Source organism: Larus michahellis, chromosome 8, assembly GCF_964199755.1.
Source record: "Larus michahellis chromosome 8, bLarMic1.1, whole genome shotgun sequence".
Taxonomy (NCBI): domain Eukaryota; kingdom Metazoa; phylum Chordata; class Aves; order Charadriiformes; family Laridae; genus Larus; species Larus michahellis.
This window is the reverse complement of record NC_133903.1, coordinates 36,069,792-36,090,833: the sequence shown is the minus strand read 5'-3', so window position 1 is coordinate 36,090,833 and position 21,042 is coordinate 36,069,792.

The window sequence follows — 21,042 nt, the reverse complement described above, 5'->3', positions numbered from 1 at the left end:
TACTTAACAGTATCTTTCCTCTTAAGGTTCTTCCCCTCTTCCCACCTGAAAAGTAGTGCAAAGGAATGGGATGCTGTTAATGTCTTTCTCTCTAATACTGGGAATGGTCTGAAGGCGGCAGCAGATACCTGCGAAACACGTTTGTGACACTGATACTTGACTGCCGTTGAAAAGCACCTCTCTGAATTGCTAGTCTGTGCTGCTAATGATTTTTAGTGGCTGTTTTTGGAAGAACTCAAAAGTGTATTTTTCAAATAAACGGAAAGAAAGCCCCCAAGGAGTTGTTGCCTGTGCTTAAGAAAGCAACCTCTTCTAAGACACATTTCAGTGGATCTTACCTGTTTCCACAATTCAAAAAATTAATATACTTGACTAATTTTATTTCTAATGGAGAGATTCCTGCTGAAGGGATGGCTGGGTGTAATTTAATTCAACCTCCTGATCAAAACACCACTAATTTAAAAGTTGTATCAGTTTGCTCAGAGCCTTGTCCAGTCAAGTTTTGAAAGTTTTCAAAAATGGAGGTTCTACAATTTTTCTGTGCAACTTGTTAACAGAGCTTAACCCCTCCCAGAGCTGGCATCTAATGTGAGCAGGCAAAAGGGTTATGCTTTGTGTTTGTTTAGTTTTTGTGGAGTTTTTTGTTTGTTTCTTAAGCTGAGAGTCTGCTTCTTAAATGGAAGTTACTTTCTGCTACAGGAAACATATTGCGAAGGTGAGCTTAGCAGTATACCAGTTCTGCAGTATTTCTTCAGAAGAAAATTAAATAGTCAATTCTACCTTACTCAGAAGATTTCCAGTACGTGGGGAATCCTCAGGTTGCTCTGGCAGCTGAGAACAAGGAATCTTCAGTAAGCCCTAGAACTAAAATGATAAAACCAAGAATTAATTACAAATAGTTACATAGCATTGCTTAAAGTAAATACAGAAAAGCCTACTGAATACAGTTTGTAACTAACAAAGTATTCCTTTTTATTAGTTTTGAATTCAATCATTGGATTCTCTATTTTAATATCTTTTTACCAATATCCAATCAAGTAACTTTCACAGAGTGCAGGCAATTAAATTTATTTTTTATGATGCAATTCAAGCATTCATAGAAATTATGCTAATTGAGAGACATTCTTTGTACTATTATTCAAAGTAAGCCAACATTGCGTACATCTTTATAAATTACAGTCCAGCAACTAACTCTTTAGGGGTTTAAAACCCTTTAGGCTTTAAAATCTCTAGCGAGTGCCTTACACACTCGGCCTTCTTGCCCTGTAATCACAGCTGCACTTTAGCAATCAAATAAGAATGACCTGCTTTCTTGCCTAATAGATTCTTTGTGGACTATAAGCATACTTAGATGTTAATGCCCAGATGGTTTAAAGACTAAGTAAATCAGCGTAACTAGCTCCTGTCATACTAAGAAAACCTTATGAATAAAAGCATGGCCAAATTACATCTTTTAGATTAGGCAGGCTTTTACATTTTTGTGCACGTGTACATACTGTGTTATGCATGAAAAGTAGGATAAGCTTCAGCATGATTTTATATCTGCTCAAAGGCTGGCTGGAGTACCTTGTCATAGCTTTTTTATCGCTTCTCTTTGCTTCTGAAAAACTATGCCAGTTTGCATTCCTGAGGTGTTCTCTGCAGTGCTACCAAAGTTTTTCCTACATTCACAAATGCCCAAGACTGTCTTGGAACAATTGCAGCAAAAAAGAAGAGCTAGTAAAACCTTGAGAGAACTATGTCACATTGCAATTCCTAGCTCTATCCAACACTTCCTGAAGTCGGGTCTATCTAACTAAAAATTTATTTTGGAAAGCAGTTTAAAAAGTGCAGGCTTTGTTTCTAAGGAGAAGAGAAAACAAATAATCAACAAAACAGAGCAAAATTCAGCTGAACAAAAAATTCCCATTGAAAAATTAAAATGCAATTCCTGGCTTCCAGAGAGACATACAAAAGCATATAAATGCTCAGCCAACATACTTAACAAATATTATGAAAACCCAGGCTATCAAAAAAAGTTTCTTCAACTTCCTCTTGTAAATGTACAATAAATAGCAGCTCGGCAATACTGACAACTATTACTGCACCTCCCCACTCTCCGCAAGCCTGTTAAAAAGAGCAGCTGGTCATTAATAATTAGCAGTCCTTGGTAGCTTCCTTGCAAGCCCATCAAGTGTCCAGCCTTCTTTTGTGACATGACCACTGGGCCACCACTGCATATATACCTTAACGAATTTTAACTGAGGTAATAAAATTCATAAAATTAATTTGGAACTACTAGTATCATTCATATTCTACTGAGTTGCTACTTTCCCTTTTCAATGGGGTTCTGCATCGTAAAACTTAATTCCTCTGAGTTTAAGTTTACTTTCAATTCACTTAGATTTTAAATCTACAAGTCAAAACATGAGCTGCAGATCTTGTTACACCACACTGCTAGGTAGCGCATGATGTATGTACTCAAGCTTAAATTTTACAGCATAATTAATTCTTAAAATTAATGCACTGTGTGCAAATTAGTTATTGTTAGTTAGCGGTGTAATATTTCTTTTTTAAAACTTCCTGCCCTTCTTGAATATTAACTAATAATTACAGTGCATTACTTGAAGCTTTTTAACTTTCATTTATATCCATTTACAATCATATCATTTTTAGCTATAAGGTTGGATTAAGTCACTTGTGGGAATGTATTAACCTTTTGTTCAGGAAGAGATGAGACATTGCTTGCACCTGCTCTACAAATACGCACCAGGTTTTCTTATGTTAATCAGGCACATTTGAATCTTACATAAAAACTTCAGTGTGGGTGTATAGATGCAACTAAGATGCTTACATTTAATACTGCTCAAACAAGTAGTGGCGATGACTCACAAGTTCTATACACCAAGGAAATGGGATTAATCCTCTCAAACCACGTGTCCCTACTGTACTTTGATGAGAGAGAATTGTGTTTGGATGAGCGCGATGATCAGGGAAAGGCATTGCACTGAGACATGCAGGGACTGAAGTCTCAAGGCAAATAATAAGGACATTATATGCAGCCAGTTATAAAAAGTTTCCCAGGAAATACTGCACTCTGGTTACTGAAACTAAATACTGAACTCTGGTACTCAAAAAGAGTAACTTTGAGCCTTTCCTCCTCTCGTGCCCTTAAATCTACTTCAGCTGGGAACTGTTTCTCTTCTGAGCCTATGCATCTCATTCTGGTCACTAAAATATAGTAAAACATTTACTATTTTCTAGGCCTTATTGAGAATGCTGCATTCTGTTATGGACCCCTCCATTCAAGAAAGACACCAATGGTCAGGTTGGTCAGGGGCTGGAGCCCTGTGGGGAGAAGCTGAGGGAAGGGGGTTTGCTCAGCCTGGGGAGGGGATGGATTTGGGCATCTCCCAGCAACCTGCCAGTGCCCGTGAAGAGGTTATGGAGGGGACGGAGCCATGCCCTTCATGCTGGTGCATGGCAGGAGGGCGAGAGGCAGCGGTGGCACACTGAGACATGAGATGCTCAGGCTACACAAAGCCCTGACCAGCCTGAACTCATGGCAGATCCTGCATCGAGCAGGGGTTTGGACAAGAGCGCTCCCATGGTCCCTTCCCATCTCAGTTATCCTGGCATCCTGAATGCCCTATCCAGCAGCTAATGATCACCCGAACATAGTGTGGAAGAATTCTCTAAAATATTCCAGCATAGTTTATTTATAACTGACATTGTTGAAATGAGCCATAGGTTAAATAAAACACTAGACCAAATAAAGGTGAATATCGGGAAAATAATCCAAATTAAATTCTTTACAATGGAAACAGTGGAGAAGCTTTTTTTAAAATTAGAGCTATGTATTCTTGAATTAAAAACAACAGAAATGCAAGTGAATGCAAACACAGAGATACAATCTGTTGGTGATTGGAGACAATAGAAAGTAATATCAGTATCTAAAAATCAAGTAAGATAGGTCAACTGGAAAGTGCTTCTCTAATATTTGACTGCAGAAAAGTCTGTAAAGACTGAGGTAAAACAAGTGGGAACAACAGTCCTGTGTAAACTTAGGCAGAACCAGATGTTTTCCTTTAATCCCACATTTACTAGAGCATTGCAGACCAAAGTTCAAGGCTTAGGAAATCCTCTGATAAATTCACTTAAAAGCTAAAAGCTCTTACGGAGTACGCATATGGAGAAGCTCACACTATAAACTGTGTGATTCTGAGTATTTTGTAACACCCAGCTGCCTCTTAGGTGTTTCACAGTCTCTCCTCGGCCCAGGATGCTTTCCAAATCCAATACCATAATTCCATAATGATAGGGTATCTGCTAGAACAAGGATCCCTGATTTGAAAAGCCCACTTTCAAATAATAACTGAATCTTTTTCTTCACATACAAGTATTTTAGGATGAAATTTCGGGCAAATTTTCTGCTACACCATGCACGTTTTCAAAGATCCGTAAAAACAACAAATTTTTTAGCTAGGAAAACATCCAGAACTATTTCTACTTCTCTCCTTCCGAATATATTTGTCTAGCCACTTAAGATTTCCATTACCAGATGAATGATTCCTGTGTAAAATGACAATTTGTGAAAGGGTTTAATGATTTTTCCACATGGAAACCTCTCTATAAACAGAGAATTTTACATGCACTGCACTGTTCTAGTTTATACAACTTCAGCTGACCTGAAGTTTATGCAGCTCTTGTAATCCAGGAATGCGCTAGTAGATCGTATGTTTTCTCAGCCTTTAACACTTGTAGTAGAACAAAGTCAGGCTTTTTATCCCATACTCCTTTTGTATACCGGTATTACATTCCATTAAAAAAAAAAAAAGAAAAAGTGATGAATAAAGCATTCACATTTTATCAGAATGGGGTCTTATACAAAAAGGCTGTGCAGACTAAGACAAATTCCAGTATACTGCATTTTAGAAACAGTGGTCAAGACTTTGCTGTTATAATACAACAGCAAACCTTTGCTTATAATATGATGAAACCATGACTAAGGGAATTTACATTTGCATAACTGAAGGTGTAATTTGGGCTATATGCATAATTGAAAAAGATTATCAGATTATAGCATTTGGCAAAGAAAGGAAGGGAGAGTAAGCAGTGAGTCTAAACAGCATTTCCATCACTTTTATTCTACTATCATCCCCCCAAACTTAGCCACAGACTACTCTGACTTTGAATTATACTTTGCTGTAATAGCTCGCTAGTGAGTACTCCACAGCAATTGAATTATGCTCGCTCAATTATCTGTCAGTTATACAAAGTTACCAACTATATTGCTTTTTATGAAAGTTAGTCCTTTCTTCCCCAGCCCCATTTTCCAGGATTCCTTAGACTTTTTCCTTTGATCAAGTATAGGTTAAAAGTTAGGTCCTCTATCAGTACCATTTTAACATGGGAGTGTAAAGAAAGATTCTCAACTTATAGCAACTAAATTCACAGAATATCCAAGTAAGTCAAAGAAGTTACTCTGCAGTAGCACTGGGGAGCACCGGCCCCAACTGAACAGGGAATATCAACACGTGCTGACAAATCTTAGATAGCTACAGTGGGCTCGTCATCAGAAATGAGGGTAAGCACATGGCTCCCTCGTGTTTAAGTGTTTTGATGGTGCTGTATAAATATCTCTTATCACAACAAGATTGCTAGCATTCTCTTCTGTGTGGGAGAGTTCATTTTCATAGTCAAATTATCAGATGTAAAACTGTAAAGGAAAACTCTACGAGTTAAGCTAAACTGTATGAGCTCAAAATAAGGGCTTAAAAATTAATTACATTCCATATAGACAAACAAATCTTGGGCCTTGTATCCATTCAAACCTTTCATCTTTTTATTACCCCCCACATCATAGCTCTGGACTTTAAACTTCAGTTCCTCAGCTTTACCAGGGATTTTGCTACACATAATTACCTTCTCAGCTGAACATACTTAATAGTACCACTAGCTGTTTTTTCTCTTTCCATTCCAAAGTGTAAAAGCCTCTTGTCTCAAAAGCCTTTGAAAATAACTCTTAATTCTATATTTTTTCTTTCTCTAATTTTCAGTGCTAAAAAAGGAACAATTAAAAAACAACAAACAATAAAAAATCAGTCTAAGCTGCTGCTTTTGCTGGAGAGCTAAGAAAAGACCTTTGCAGCTGATTTCCTTCACCTTATTAATTACAACTGGAACGAAATTTTCAAACTTGATGGACTGCTGGAGCAAAATTTTAAAAGCAACTAACTGATTTAGAAGTTTATATCTTTCAATAGGACACAGCCTGCTCCTCGGTCAAGCGGTGTTTGCATATAAATATGTGTACAAAGTCTTATTTCCAGAAGTGGCTACTTGAGCTCCCACCAAAGTTTACAAGTGTTGCAGTGTGCTCAGCTCCTCTGAAGCTGAGGTTATATTTAAATTTTTTCTTTCTTTCCTTCCTTCCTTCTTTTTTTTTTAAATCAATTGTAAAATGTGCACCTCTGAAGACAGATTTGGTTAGTACTAACAAAACAGAATATTTAGAATTCGTTAATATAGTCCAAACAGCCATATACTAAATAAAAATACTTTATATATTAACCCTTTTTACTTGCAGAAAGGAATTAAGGTAACTGAATGAATTGAGATAACCACCATCAGGGAGAAAAGGTCGATGTGACTTGCTTGTAACGTATTTTGGTCAGTCAGCACAAATAATTTTGAAACTGCGCTTTTAGATAGATTTGTTTGCTTCCCTCTTAGAAGATGGTGACCTCCAGGACCACAAGATTTATGTCCTCTGGCTGCAAGCCAAATTCCTGTATCCTGTAAAATAAACACAATGCAAATGCTTTGCCACTCAATCAAGAGTCAAGCTCAAGCCCAAGCCCACATTTAGACAGAATTTAGACGTGTTTTATCCAACGACTGTTTAATGATCCTGAAACAGAACAAATGAAAACTTCTTCCATATGAACTCCGCAGCCACTCTGGTTATCACGCAGGAAAAGAGGCAAGGCTCTCTCCCACAGCAACCTGGATAGCTAGTGATTCCTGCAATTTGGAGGGAAAACTATTTAAATCCTTTCTAGCAGAGGAAGAAGTTGAACCTGCATCTCTTACTTCCTGAATGTTGCTTTAACTCACACATTGTGAAAAGGAGGAAACCCTACCACCTCTTGTCCAGACTTTTAAATGACTCATGCTGTCTTTCTGTTGAAAAGATTGCTGGTCTCTTGCACTAAAATATCACAAACGGATGGGAAGGTGTCCCTGCAGGAAGAACTGGGTTTCGAACATACGCACGTACCACTCAGGTCTTGGCAGCAATGGCCAAGAATTTGGATGGTTCCCTGCTCCACTCCTCATGGGCTGCACAGTGAGCCTTGGGGCAAACCAGGCTCCCACTGTCCAGGAATTTGAGTCTCAGAGCCAGCCACCGCAATCTAATCTTTTTTCCTTATTGCTGCTTCTCCTACCACGTGACTGCATGAAACTCAAATCCCCAGTAAATCATAGGCAGGCTCTTTCCAGGAGCCACTACTCCCCTGCACATGTCAGTAGCATGGGTAAGATAAATAAGGTAAAAATTCATCAGAATAAGGAAATCTCAGCAAAAACCACCCAATTTTCCGTATGATCTCATGGCATACGACAAAATCTCTGACACTTCGCAGGTTTAAATTACACAGTGTCACCCTATTGATCTAAACCTTTCTTTTGCCTTCTTTCTCATTCTCTCTCCCTAGTCACTATTCACTTTCTTTGTGTCACTGGCCGTAGCGTGTGAATCTGTGAAGAAGTGAGCAAGCTAATGCCCATCTTCTGCACTGCAGACTATCAGCATCTCCAGATTGCAGACTCGGTTGCAGTGGAACCAAGAACTTATGACAAATAGGATCAAATTAAAAAAAAAAAAGTCTTTTTTACTTCTTGTTGGTTTTTTACTTCCTCTTCTGCTTCAATTTTTATTTTGTGCTCTGCTTTCAAGTGAATTTCTTTCCTGCTTTATGTGTGTTTCCTCACCTTCCCTCCAAATTTATATTTATTTCCCTTCTCCTCCCTCTTCTCATATTCACATCTACTTACAGAAGCATTAAAATATCACAGTATTGTTAAACTACAGAATTAGAAGTACAGTCTGGCTCCAGCTAACCTTGGTCCTTGCAGAATCATTTTACTTCCTGCAAACTACAACAATTGGAGATGCAGAAAGCGTCCAAGGACATCTCTGCAAGCCCCTCCTATGGTTTAACTGGAGAGAGGCTCAGTTCCCATGAGTGCAGCGCTAGCTTCTGTCTGCAGAGACAGCTACAGTAAACGGTGGTTCATGATATCTCATGAAATAGAAGGAATACCGGAATATGGGATTCACCTTACTTCTGCAGGTATAGGGGAGAGACACATCCTCCTACGGAGTTTGGCTGGGTTTTCTTGCATCAAAAAATTTGTTCTTCAAACCACATGAAACTGAAGGAAATTAAGCTCACGTATATAATGCTGTAGCTGTGCTTGAGTTTATGCTTAAGTTCCTGGAGCCAGCTGCACCCACAGAGCCTGGAGGGGTAGGACTTTCATGTGAACCTATCCCCATGCCTGACTCTCCTCTTGGAGAGGCTTGGCACAACCGACTTAGAGAAAGTTATGTGTAGGCAGCATGGATTACCTGGGAGTTCCAGCTCAAGCAAGCTAAAAAATAAAGTCTAGACAAACATGTAGTCAAATACCACTTGAGCAAAAATGGACTCCCGTTGTATACATGGAGATTTGTGAAGGCTCACAGCTACCTCCCGGTCCTGAGCAAAATAACAGTTGTTGGCCCATAGACAACCGACATCTTTGAAAGACGTTTTTCTTTTCTTTCTTTTTGTTTAGGTGACAGAGTGTTGTTCAGAGTACGCCTAAGACTACATCCAAACTGCTGGGAAGCTGTGATGGAAATTTCACAAAATTACTTGCATGAGATTCCTGAGGTTTCCCAACTTCATCCAGGAAAAGAACAAGACTGGCTTTTCTCACATAAATGTAAGACTGACATTCAGTTAAACCAAGATATGCAAAATCCACAAAAGCCCAGAAACAAAGCAGATTAAAGAAAACTTGATCAAATTTTAGAAAAGTCTCTTTCCCAGCATTTTACTCCTACATATGCTTTATCTACCCTGCACTCAAATTACCACCATATGAGGAAGAGCAGTCTTCTGCCCCAGCCTCTTTCTCCTAGTAGCTACAAAGTTATTTACAGGAATTAAGCTTCACAATATGCCTGTAAGATAAATCAGTGTTACAAGGCAAGGTACAGGACAGACGGACAAAGTGAAATCAATTGCTAAAAGGCATATCAGAAAAGACTGAGTCAAAAAGTAGGTTTCAGGGTCCCTGGTTCTCAGTTCCAAGTCGCACTGCCTTGTAGTGACTGCTCTTACTATTTTGTAATGACTGTGAAATTTATAACTATTTTGAAGATTTCTGCACATCACTGATGGTAACGATATTTTAAATCCCTCTAGTATAGGGCTAAAAAAAATATAGGGCTATTTTCGTGGTAACAGATCTCTCAGAAGTCCAAAAGTGCCTCATATACTGTTCAAATTCTGCACAATTTTCTTCTCTGGAACAGAATCTAGCACCCAGCTTGTGCACCGTACCACAGCTGTTCCAGTAGCGCATTAACACTCCTAAGCACACAGAACATATTTAATGCCTCTTTACAAATAAGAATGCAGCATGAAAACGGGATAAGAGTACTTCAGAAACAACATTCATTTATGAGTCTGGTGGGTCTCAGCTTAGAATCAAGTGCAATTTTGTGGCAATTTTTAGGATTTTATGTACAAAATCCAGAGGAAAACCTTTGCAGGGAAACCGCTGCATCCAGGAATCTTTTTGAGAACCTGGGTCACTGTGCTTCATGACTCCTGGCACTTTCATAGCCATCCTTCCACTGTCTCACAAGCTGCTGCCCTGTCTCCTCTCCACATTTCTCCAATTACAGCCCCACAGCTCTACGGTCGCATACCCTGTATGTGGCATAGGGTTGGGTCACAGTCCTGAAAAGACTTAATGAACCCTCAATAAAGTGCACTGAATTTACTTACCCATTTAAAAAGCATTGTGTTTTGTTAATCCACGATTTTCTGGCTCAGATTCTCACTTCATGTGAGCATCATGGTAATTTCAAAAGACTAACAAAATGTATCTTTAGCCTTTTGGATGACTTATGTCTGGTGCAAAAAGATAGGGATCAACTTATTCAGTTACTTCTTACCTTGTCAATACCATTGCAACTTAACCATTCAGAAAGGAGACAAATTTGTTAACAAAGTTAAATTAAAGGTCCACCAAATTAAATTGCAGCTATTAGTAATATTAAAAATAACGTCTTCTACTATCAAAAAAAAGACATCATAAACAGCACCAGCTTTTACTTAAACAGTTTATGGATTTTAGTAATTAACAGAGTAAAAGCTGCTCTGGCACAGCTTTACGACTGTATGCAGGCAGAGACATTTTTCCCCCTTTAATCTTACAAGCAGATAGTAGTAATGGTGGTGGTGGTGACAGACACCCAAGTTTAGGTCAGGGGACTAAACAGCTGCAAGGACAGCTGTCAGTTCACACTATATTTATACTTTTCTAAAAAGACACAGCTGTTGGTTCACATGAGTTTTGATGTTACACAGATACGTGTCTAAACCAGCTGACTCTACATTATCACAGAAAAATTATTTCCTAAGCAATTTCTTTATGAGAAGACAGTAGGAAGACAAACGGCAGCAATTTGTAGATTTATGTTCTTGACTCATGGATTTTGACACAAAGTTTTGGGGTTTTTTTTTGGTTTTGCTGTTGTTGTTAAGCAAATTGGTGATAATAAAAGATGACAGGAACAGCATGTGCTCTTAACGAACTTGCTGTTTCAAAACAATGCTGGGAAGCTGCTGACATACCAATATGTATCAATCACTTGCATGGCTAAACCGCTGAAAGTAACCCAGAGCGCACATGCATCTACAGCTTTAGGTCTGCTCACCAAGTTCCTTAGGGAAAACACCTGACTCCAGGCTGCAGGCTTTCTCCAGGGTCACTGAACACTGAACCACCCTGATGCAGCTCACAGCCCTGGGTTTTTCCTGTGCACCACGTGTCCCACCATTCCACCCAGTGTGGCTCTTGATTAATGCCTTTGCTGAGGTGGAAGACACCGAAGAGGTGTTGTCTCAGTAACAGTGAAGCACATACTGGAGTTCATGGATGCACTTGGGATGTGGCTGAGGGGGTCATAAGACAGGTAATCCAGAGTAGATGTACAAGTGAGCACTTTCAAAGAGGAGAGGAGCAGAAGAGGTGTTCTCTGTAACTAATACTAATGAGAAGTGAAAGCTTCTCTTTTACTCAATGCTGATTCATTAAAAACAGAACATGCTGACCTTCCCCCACACGAAGAGGGGGAAAGTTCTTATAACTTTCCATAGTGAGGAAATCTATATTTTAATTGGCTTCTGATGATATTGGTGATTTATGGATGGTTGATCCTAAATGACATTTGCAACAATTTGAAAAGGAAAGGGATATGGCTGCAAAGCACTGCAGGGCCCTGGTAGGAGAGATACAGCCCATCATCACATTTTCCTTTGTAAGGGCTGAATCCTATATCCTGTGAAATCTCTGACAAGTCCCATTTATTTTGACAGTACGGGTCTTTACATTTGAAAGAATGTTAAGACAAACCTTAAATTCTTTCTGGGAATAAAGATTTACTTGAATACACTTTTCCGTCAAGGATACTTTAAAGGAAGTCCTGAATGTGGTTATCAAATACACTTCAAATGTTCAAGGAAATGAAAAATATCTTTCAGTCAACTTACTTGGAAAATCCAGGTCAGGCTTTATAAATATCAAAGACTTCCAAGGAGAAGCTAACTGCTTTTGACTTCCTACAGGAAAGTTTTGCTGTGTGACATGCTGAACAATGCCCATTTAGATGAAGTTATTAAATCCACTATAAGTTTATTGTGCATGTTTCTAAGTAGGCAATTAGAAATCACTGTTCTATGTCCAGCAAACATCTCTGCTGAGTGTGCATCTATGGCTAAAAAAAGGTCAGCTATCAGAAGTAACTGGTTTCACAGACACTTTCAGTCGATGCAAGTGTGGGAGAGATGGCTCTGTCATCATGCTGATGATCACCACCACTAGCTTGGCTGCACTAGCCTAAATGTGAGTAAGACCTACAGCAATTTAGGTTCAGGACCTGGTCCAGCCAAAAATTAACCCAAAGAAAAGGGGTGGGTGGATGAGAAATTAGTTTTCAGTAAGGAGCAGACAATTCACATTAGAAATTTTGAAATATCTTCTTTTAATACCAGCCAGACTTTGTCAGATTAAGACAGCAATATCCCAAAATATTAGGATCTGCAAAGAATGAGATGCAGAATAGTATAAGAAACATTATAACTCCTTTAAGGTAACTAAATGATAGAGCTTCATCTGGAATAGAAAGTACCAGACTCATCCCTGTCTATGAAAAGCGTCGTCGCACTAGAGGTTTTGGAGAGGGTGAGAGAGATTATTGCCACGTGAAAAGTGTTTCTAAATATAAACACTTAAGAAAGTGATATTTTGGTGATTTTATTTTATTTAGAAAAGATAAGAGTAAGACAGAATTGCACACATTAATGATTAGTAGAAAAATGGTAGATGCTAAAATTTTAGTCTTCCCACATTGTAATACAAAAACAAGGGGACAAAAAGGAGAAGTATTTCAAACCAAGTAAAGGAAATACTTTTTATAAAGTGTCTAATTAAACTGTGCAACTCTTTTCCACAGGAAGTAATTTGGGACAGCATTTTAAAGGGAGTCATGAAATGACTGGACGTTTAGACTTATGACTAATACCATTAGTTATGAAAAGAGACTAAGTCTCATGCCTGCAGACTTACATTTAAGCAATTTATATAATATATCAAAAAAAGCTCAATACTGTAGAAGCAGCAATTCCTAAATCTTTCTCCATGTGTGTTTCTTACATTGTCCTGCAAAACTTTGGTTGCTGCTCATTGCCAAAGACCAGTGTACTGAACTGTTTGAATATTTTTCATTTGATCTTGTACGGGAATCACATTGCTCTTACAAAACAAAAAATGGTATCTTGTGGAAGCCTCTATCATGCATAGTTATAGAAAAATTTAGGGGGGGATGATCACAGGAGATGATCAAGTCCAACATCCCACTCAAAGCAAGGCTAACTTTACAGTTAGATTACGTTGATCTGGGTCTTTTTCAGCTGAATTGCAAAAATCCTCAAGGACAGAGGTTCTACTGCTGCTGAGCAACCAGTTTTGAGTGACGGACCGCCCTCAGCATGCATTTTTTTCTCACATACAACTGGAATTTCCCTCATCACATCTTTTGACCGTATCCCCTTGTCTTTTTATTGCACACCTCTGAGAAAATACTTGCTCTGTGTTCCCTCTAACCCCTGCTAAGTGGAGGGGTATTGAAAGACTACAATCAGTCCAGAAATACACTGTGGCCTTCTAAGATGCACTTCTTACCTGGCAATCATATTTAGACATATCTGCAGATTACAAACTTCAAATTGCAAAACAGATTAAATAAGATCGAAAAGTAGGCTTATATTTGCCACAAAAATTCTCATACTCTGTCTTTTAAACCTGCCATCAGTATATTTTCAAAAAGTCTATGCTTTTAATTCAATCTAATTGTGATCTCTTCAAAGTTAAGAAATCAAATTATGAAGAATTAAATTGATCAAGCATATTATTATGTGAAATTTAAGGTGCTTCTTTGTACAACTTGTGTGTGGATCATTCTAGGGTGACCTGGAAGATGCACTGTACTACATTCCTTTATCTAGACTGCAGACTTCTGTCTCTTTCCATAAAAAAACAGGAGCCTGAGGATGGCTCTTTTAAGACACTCAAAAAACATGCTTTCAAGATGTCTGTGCTTGACAGTTCAACTGCAGGAAAGATACAACTAAAAAGAGGTATTCATCTTTTAAGTACAGGCAGGGATGTTAATCTTGTGGTTCAGAACTGACAGTTTTTCTTTTCAAGTGTCATAGGCTTGAGCTCTGATTACACACTCTTCACAGGCTCCAACAAAAGAAGCTCTTGTTTCATCTGTGCTTCATGCTGTTGGTCTATTGTTTCACATATTCATTTTGATAAATCATACAAAATGCTACCTTGAAATTAAGTTTTTGTCATTAACAGTGGAAACAATACCTATGTAAACAATCTTCTATAAAATTTTATGAGATTTTAAAAACATTCTACCAATTCAGTTAGGTTCTCAATATTTATCTCTCGTCTGTTTTATTACTACTCTCTACCCTGTTTTATTATTACTCTTACTTTACAGTTTAGGACATTTAACAATGTATCAGCCATTCTTCTTTAACACTCTCTGGTCAAGATTTCTACATACCGAAAACATCAGACTCTCTTACACTCCAAATAACTTACCTCAAAATTTTTCCCAGGGTTGTTGTGAAAAGCATAGTGAAGGCTTTCATTTTATTTGCAATGAAAATGAGAAGGTGTGGTGGCTAGTCTTGCTCCTGCCAGCCCTGAACCTGACTGTCACAGCCATCCCTTGCTTCATTGTGTACTCTGCAAAAGGAACAGGGTAGCACAGCATAATAGAAAAACAAAAACAAAACCAGAAGTCAAATAATCCCTCAGCAACAACCCCAAGGGGACTCTTCTTCAGTCCTTCAAGGAGTCAAAAAAAACCTCTTCCCCCACCTCAAAACTGTCCTCCTTTACCTTGATTTCAGTTCCTCAGAAAGGCCTACATCTCACCAAAGGAGCAATGTTCTAAATTACTGTACAGATTCTGGACAAGAAACCTTTTTATTTTTGCTAGGTGAAAAGCAGTTTTGTGAACTGACATAACCAGTCCAAAAAGTGACCAAGCTTGGGTTTTAAAGATAAGCATTCATTTAATGTCATTGCAACACTCTTCCAATGAAATAACCTCAGTTTTTATTTCAAAGAGATACAGCATGAAAAACCTGTTTTGAAAGTTATTAACATTATACTCTTTTTCAAATATAAACCCTTAATAGAAACAGTATTACATCAGTAGATCAGTAGACATCAGTCCTCAAAAATAAAAACTCGGGTTTTCTTCCAATCCTAATTCTATAGAAAACACTTGACCTAATTTTTAAAGTAATTATCCACTCTGCTTACAATTGCTTTAAAAATAATAATTTGAATGTTAAATATCTAACTGAGAGTTCTTCAAATGTGAATGTAGTTGATTACTCAATTGTACTGTAAAATACAGCAATTGGCAATACAGATTGTACGCAGAACTATTCCTCAAGAGATTTTGCACACTCAGTCCTCCAACTATAATTTGTGGGATCACTGCCAAATCCCTCCCTCCTGCTGCTGACAGCTTGTGGCAATGCTGTGCAGAGTTCTTCACACTATATTCTCCTGTGTCCCAGACATTATCTAGAAATCTAGGTAGCTTGGTGTTGACAGATTGCTCAAACTTTCTCCCACTTTGTTCCATTTTTAAAAGAACACAAACCAGAAGAGTATAAAACAGAGATTTCAAAAGCTCCCAGACATACCACCACAACATATCAAACTCGGCAAAACAGTAAGTCATTGCTTGCAAACAAGAATGTTGTGCATGGTATGAGTTTACATAATTTCAAGTGACAAAACAAACAGAAAACAAATCCATTGCAAGTTACTAAACGCAGTGAAGCAAACTCTGACTCAGGAAACTCCCAAGTTTCAAACCTGTTGGAGGCTGGGAGTGCATTTGGAGAAGATATTAAAATACTTGTTGGTTGTACAGCATTTTTTAGACATTAAGTTTTACCTACTGCTGATTAAAAAAACTTGCTCTGACCTAGTGTGGTTATTCTTATGTTCTACATCATAGTGAACCTCATTTTGCTTTCACTGGGTCTTTCTACAATTATCTTGTTACCTCCTTACCTGGGTCTGGTTCCAAAGTTACATGTGTGCACTCATAAAAGACTGCAGAAACCTTGGGGGTGAGTCAGCATTAATCTCACCCAGTATTTACTTTTGCTTCCCTATCCAATCAAGCCCAAGGCTAAACAGGTGCCTCAATCATAACTCATATCTGCTCACCTGTCTCTCATCTCTGCAACAAGAGGGCTTTGCTAACAAAAACCACAACAGCTTTTAGGAGGTGGACTTTCATAGCCAAAGAAGTGCAGATCTTGGAGGTTTACACAGCCTCATTCTATTGAATTAACAGTGAACTAGACACAGGAAAGAAGAAGGAATAATCATACATGCAGGCTGCTGGTAAAGTGTGCTCTTCAACTGCTTGCTACTACAGATAGTTGCTACCAAAAAAAAAAGGGAACAAAACAAAGAAGAATACAGTTCTGTCAATAAGTTTATAGATACTATAAACAGGATATTTCAGTACATTTATATTTTGAACACAGAGTTTTCAGCCTATGAATTTACCTTTAGATGTGGAAATAAATTCTCCTATATCCTATACATTTCTTGAGCTGCTTCTACAGATACGCTACTTTTTTGGCTAGCAGAGAAAGTAGAGCACTATTCCGCCCCGTTCTTGCTTTCTACTTCAACTCAGACTTGGGAAGAGTGGTTTATGCTAACATTGTCACAATTTCTCAAAAGAAGTGACGTTCTTTAATCAATAGAAACAAAATCTTGCTTTCTGCTCCATCCCTGCTCTGTTATCGGCACCAAGGCCATTGTGACTATGAACTAGAACAAAAGACTCAACAACAATGTGGCGCTGAAATTGCATTTTGTTTGTGAGAAGGAATTTTTCTTTCCTTTTTCTCAGAGCTTATCTACAAGCCCTAAATTATCTCCCTAAGATGTTTATTTCTGTATGCTTTTCAGATAAGAGTGCCTGAATGAATTATTCAATGGTAAAGAATCATGCTGTCTTGCCTCCCTCTACTGTTATGGTGCTTGGATATATATGGAGGGACAAAATGTTCCTGAATTTTAGTCAAACAGGGAATCAATAGAAACAATAGCAGATAGATTTTCGATGTCATTTTAAAAACTGTAGGCAGTCAGATTTTAACTCTATTTTATACATATTTCTGATATTGAAACAAGCGAACAAATGCACCATTTGTGCTAAGATTTTGTTGCTTAAGACCATTAGCTGGAGGTCAAGATACAATGTCAGTAAATAACCCAACCCCATTGTCTGAAGTTCTCTCTTCATCTGCATGTTAGAAGTAGTGCTAAAGGATGTAGTGCTGGTTTTTTTCATGCACACCAAATGCATGGGAATGTAAAAACCTAGTTTAATTTACTAGGTTTAACTAGCCAAAGCAAAGAGGCTCTGTGGCTCAACTGGTGGCAGTGTCTTAAAGTTACACCACTGTTGAAACTGATAGTCTCCATCACTGTAAGTCTCTGAGCCCTTAAATATGAAAGCACAACATAAAATATAACAGCCTGAAATAGGTGGGAGTGTTCAAGACATGACATCTGTGTTGGGAACATGAATCAATTCAATGTCTATGGCACCATTTCCTTCAACTGCTGAGAACAGATGTCCCATATCTGCCTCTCATTCAAAGGAAAGGTAAAATATTTAAGAGAAAAAATCAATGGCATTAGGTCACAACATTCTGGTTTTTACAATTAAGCACAGCAAAGAGCAGTAAAGCCATTCTGTTTTCCTCATATGCTCCTTTCTGGTTCAGTTAACATATACAGGTATAGTTTTCATTATTGCAATGAAAAAAAAAAACAAACAAAAAAAAGTCATTGTCCTACTTCAAGTCATATAAGCACAGAATCACAGACCCTCTGTCACATCTGCTTATAAAATATGTATTTGCCTTTTTTAAAAATAAATCTTCAGTTAGCCCCGGCACAAATCTTAGGATTTAAATGCCTACATTTCTTCACATTGCAAAAAGCAAAAGGCACCCTTGTAAGGGTAAATTTTCAACCTGTCAAAAAACTGTTCCCTTTGTTTCATCCGCAACAAACCTTAAACGTAGCAGAATCACTGAGAGGAACGTACGACACAGCAAATGAGGGGAACTTGACACCCCTGTGTCTCACAGACACACATCTGGCCACTCTGTGTACTTCAACAGCATCAGAAGGACTGTCACGTGGGAAGGGGAGAAGAACAGACAGTACCTGGTGACTACCCAAGCCCTCAGAACAACACATTTTAACTACTAAGATGCCTGGTAGCAAACAGCAAAGCACATCACTCTTTCCACAAGCATTTGCATATTTCTGCTAGCATAACTTGCATCACTTTGGTGGCAGGATACGTAGCACGTGAACTCCAAAAGATTTTGAGGCTTAAAGGCTGTTGAGATGCACAACAGACAACAGAACAAGAGAGGTTGTTTCCCCAATATAACTGCTTCTCTCTTTTCTTTTTTAAATGTGAAATGGCCTTCAAACTGAGTATAGAGTAGTGTCAAAAACTGTCAGTTTTTGATTGGTAAATCTGGGTAAAATTCAGACTGGTTGGTATGACTAAGTTTTAAATAACGGGAAAAGCTGATACAGGGATTAAAGCACAGAAAACATAATTAGTGCCAGTCAGCATGGTTTTATGGAACGTAGGCATTATCAGACAGATTTAAGGTACTTGGACTCATGAGGCATTTGACTCTGTATCGCATAGCTTTCTGTTTCAAAAAAACGTACTAAGAACAGCTCTGAGGGACTGTATCCTACAAAGGACTGAGGAACCATAATGGGAATAAGGAATTGACTTACTCTTTATTCCCTGCAGCAAGTCTCTTACCAAAAAAATGGCAAATGTGGAAAAGGCTGGTTATAGAAGCAGAGCTGCACAGAGGAGTACAGAAGCAAAATCACCTCTGTCACTGTCAGAAACAGCGCTGGGGGATCATATACAGATCTTTTGCCACACGTTAAAGAGTACGTTGAAGTGCTAGAGGGGATTTAGAAAAGACCACAATGAGTGTTTACTGCTGTAGAAAATGCCTTATAGAGAAAGGTAGCCTTACAATAGCTTAATCTGTTTAGTTTATCAAAGAAATGAGATGGCTTGATTACAGCATGCAATTATCTTGTGAGGAGAAAGGCGTGGAAGGTCAGACCAATTGGACTAGGAAGTAGGCCATGTATATACAACAGAAAGGGCACTGCTAATTATCAAGGACAATGATATATTCTCCATTTGTGAGAAACTCCCAGTCAAAATCAGATTCCTTACAGGGGGACATGTTCTGTTCAGAGAAGTTACCTGGTGGGTGAAGCTGAACGGGCTGCCGCAGGCAGAGACACCAGGCCGTGGTTCAGCCTTAAACACCACGATCGGGCCCTGTTAGTCCCTGCAAACACAGGGCCTCCAGCGTTATCTCCAGCAGGTAACGTCACGGCATATATTAACTGTTCAGCATACCCACAAAATAATTTGAAAGCCTTCTTGGAGAAGTTTAAAAAGCATATTTTGTTCTGTTTGAGCTTTACATTTTAAGGAAGAGCACATCCTGAACTAGCTGCGGGGAGCAAGATTTCGCGATCACCTTTTAAAATCCAGGCTCATTTTAGCACGAGCATTTAGCTTTTCCCCATGGTATTGCTGGGATGAACCCCCTCTCTGAGGACAGACACGAGGGCAACTGGTGTACTTGAGCACAGGCCCAGGCAGGGGAAAATGGAACTCTACAGCCTGCGAGGTGACTTTGTGGAGAAAACCTCGGCGGAGCTGCCACAGCCCTTTCCTCTACACACCACTTTCTTGGTCATAAAGACAGGCCCTATGTCAGGGACTCTTACCTAGACCTCCAGGTGGCCCTGACCCCTTCTGGAAGAGCTGCTGTTCATGCGTTTTGGCCAGGGCAGAGGCTCTGTATTTTGCTTGATGAGAAAGAGTGCAAGGAGAAACAATATTTCTTCTGTAATTTTCAATAAAAAGAGAAGTTATTTGACTGTGAACTTTTAACTTCCGTAGGACAAGCTTCTACCCAAATCATTAAGTGTCCTTGAAAATACTGAGAATCAGGCAATAGGGGAGGAGATCCCCTGGCAACGTCCTTCTTTGTGATTTCACCGAGAGGAATCTTGCTGCCCACACAAGAGCAGCCTCTTCTAAAATGAGCACTACAAGCTCTATCTATCCACTTAGTATTTCTAGGTGAAAAACTGGCCCTGTTGAAATCACAGACCAACTCCTATTGACTTAAATGACTTAATACAAGGGTAGACATTAATGTCTGCATCTGTATCACAAACACTGGTGAAACCAGCAGGGGAGAGCATACCGGGAACCCGTGGAGGAATTTCCAGGAAAGGCCACGCAAGCACCAAAGTGCTGTTGCAATATTACTCCTACTTCTCTCCCACTCATCTTTCTTCTTTTTATTCCTTTTAAGGGACGGCGGGAGACGGAAAAACAGCACAGGAACTGCTAGGCTCCTTCTTCAAGTATATCTGGTCCAAGACCACTCGGAAAAGGCAAGACATACCTTACTGGGTCTTACCAGTGATCCCGCCACCCCAGCGTCTCCAGCAGTGGGAGACACTATTTCAGGAGAGCATGCAAACCTGGCCGATTTCTGCAGTATATTCCCTGGGGATTGCTCTGCATCAATGGCCATTGGATTAGGGATGTTATATAGTACATCATTTCTGCCTATTCCCTTTAGTATTTTTTTTATGGACCTTTAGTCCATTATTTTTTCCATTCCCCTTTTGAGCCCATTGTTACTGTTATCCTCCACAACCTTCTGCAGCAGCTTCCCGTAGTTTACCATTCACTGTGTAAAGAAGTGCTTTCTATTATTTTCATGAAACTGCTCTCTCCTTAGTTTGCGTGGCCTGCAGTTCTGGCATCGCATGATTTTACAAACAGCAGTTCTACATCTGTTGTTTGCTAGCGACTGCCTTCACAATTTGGAAAATGTCAGTCACATCCCCTCCTCCTTCAGAATTCTCTCTCCAAAATGGAAAGCCCCCGGCATTTTCATTTTTCCTGTTTTCCAGTCCTCCTTCATTGTATCTTTTCTAACTAATCTTCTTGCAATGCAGATACCAGAACAATACCCAGTAGGTAAAATG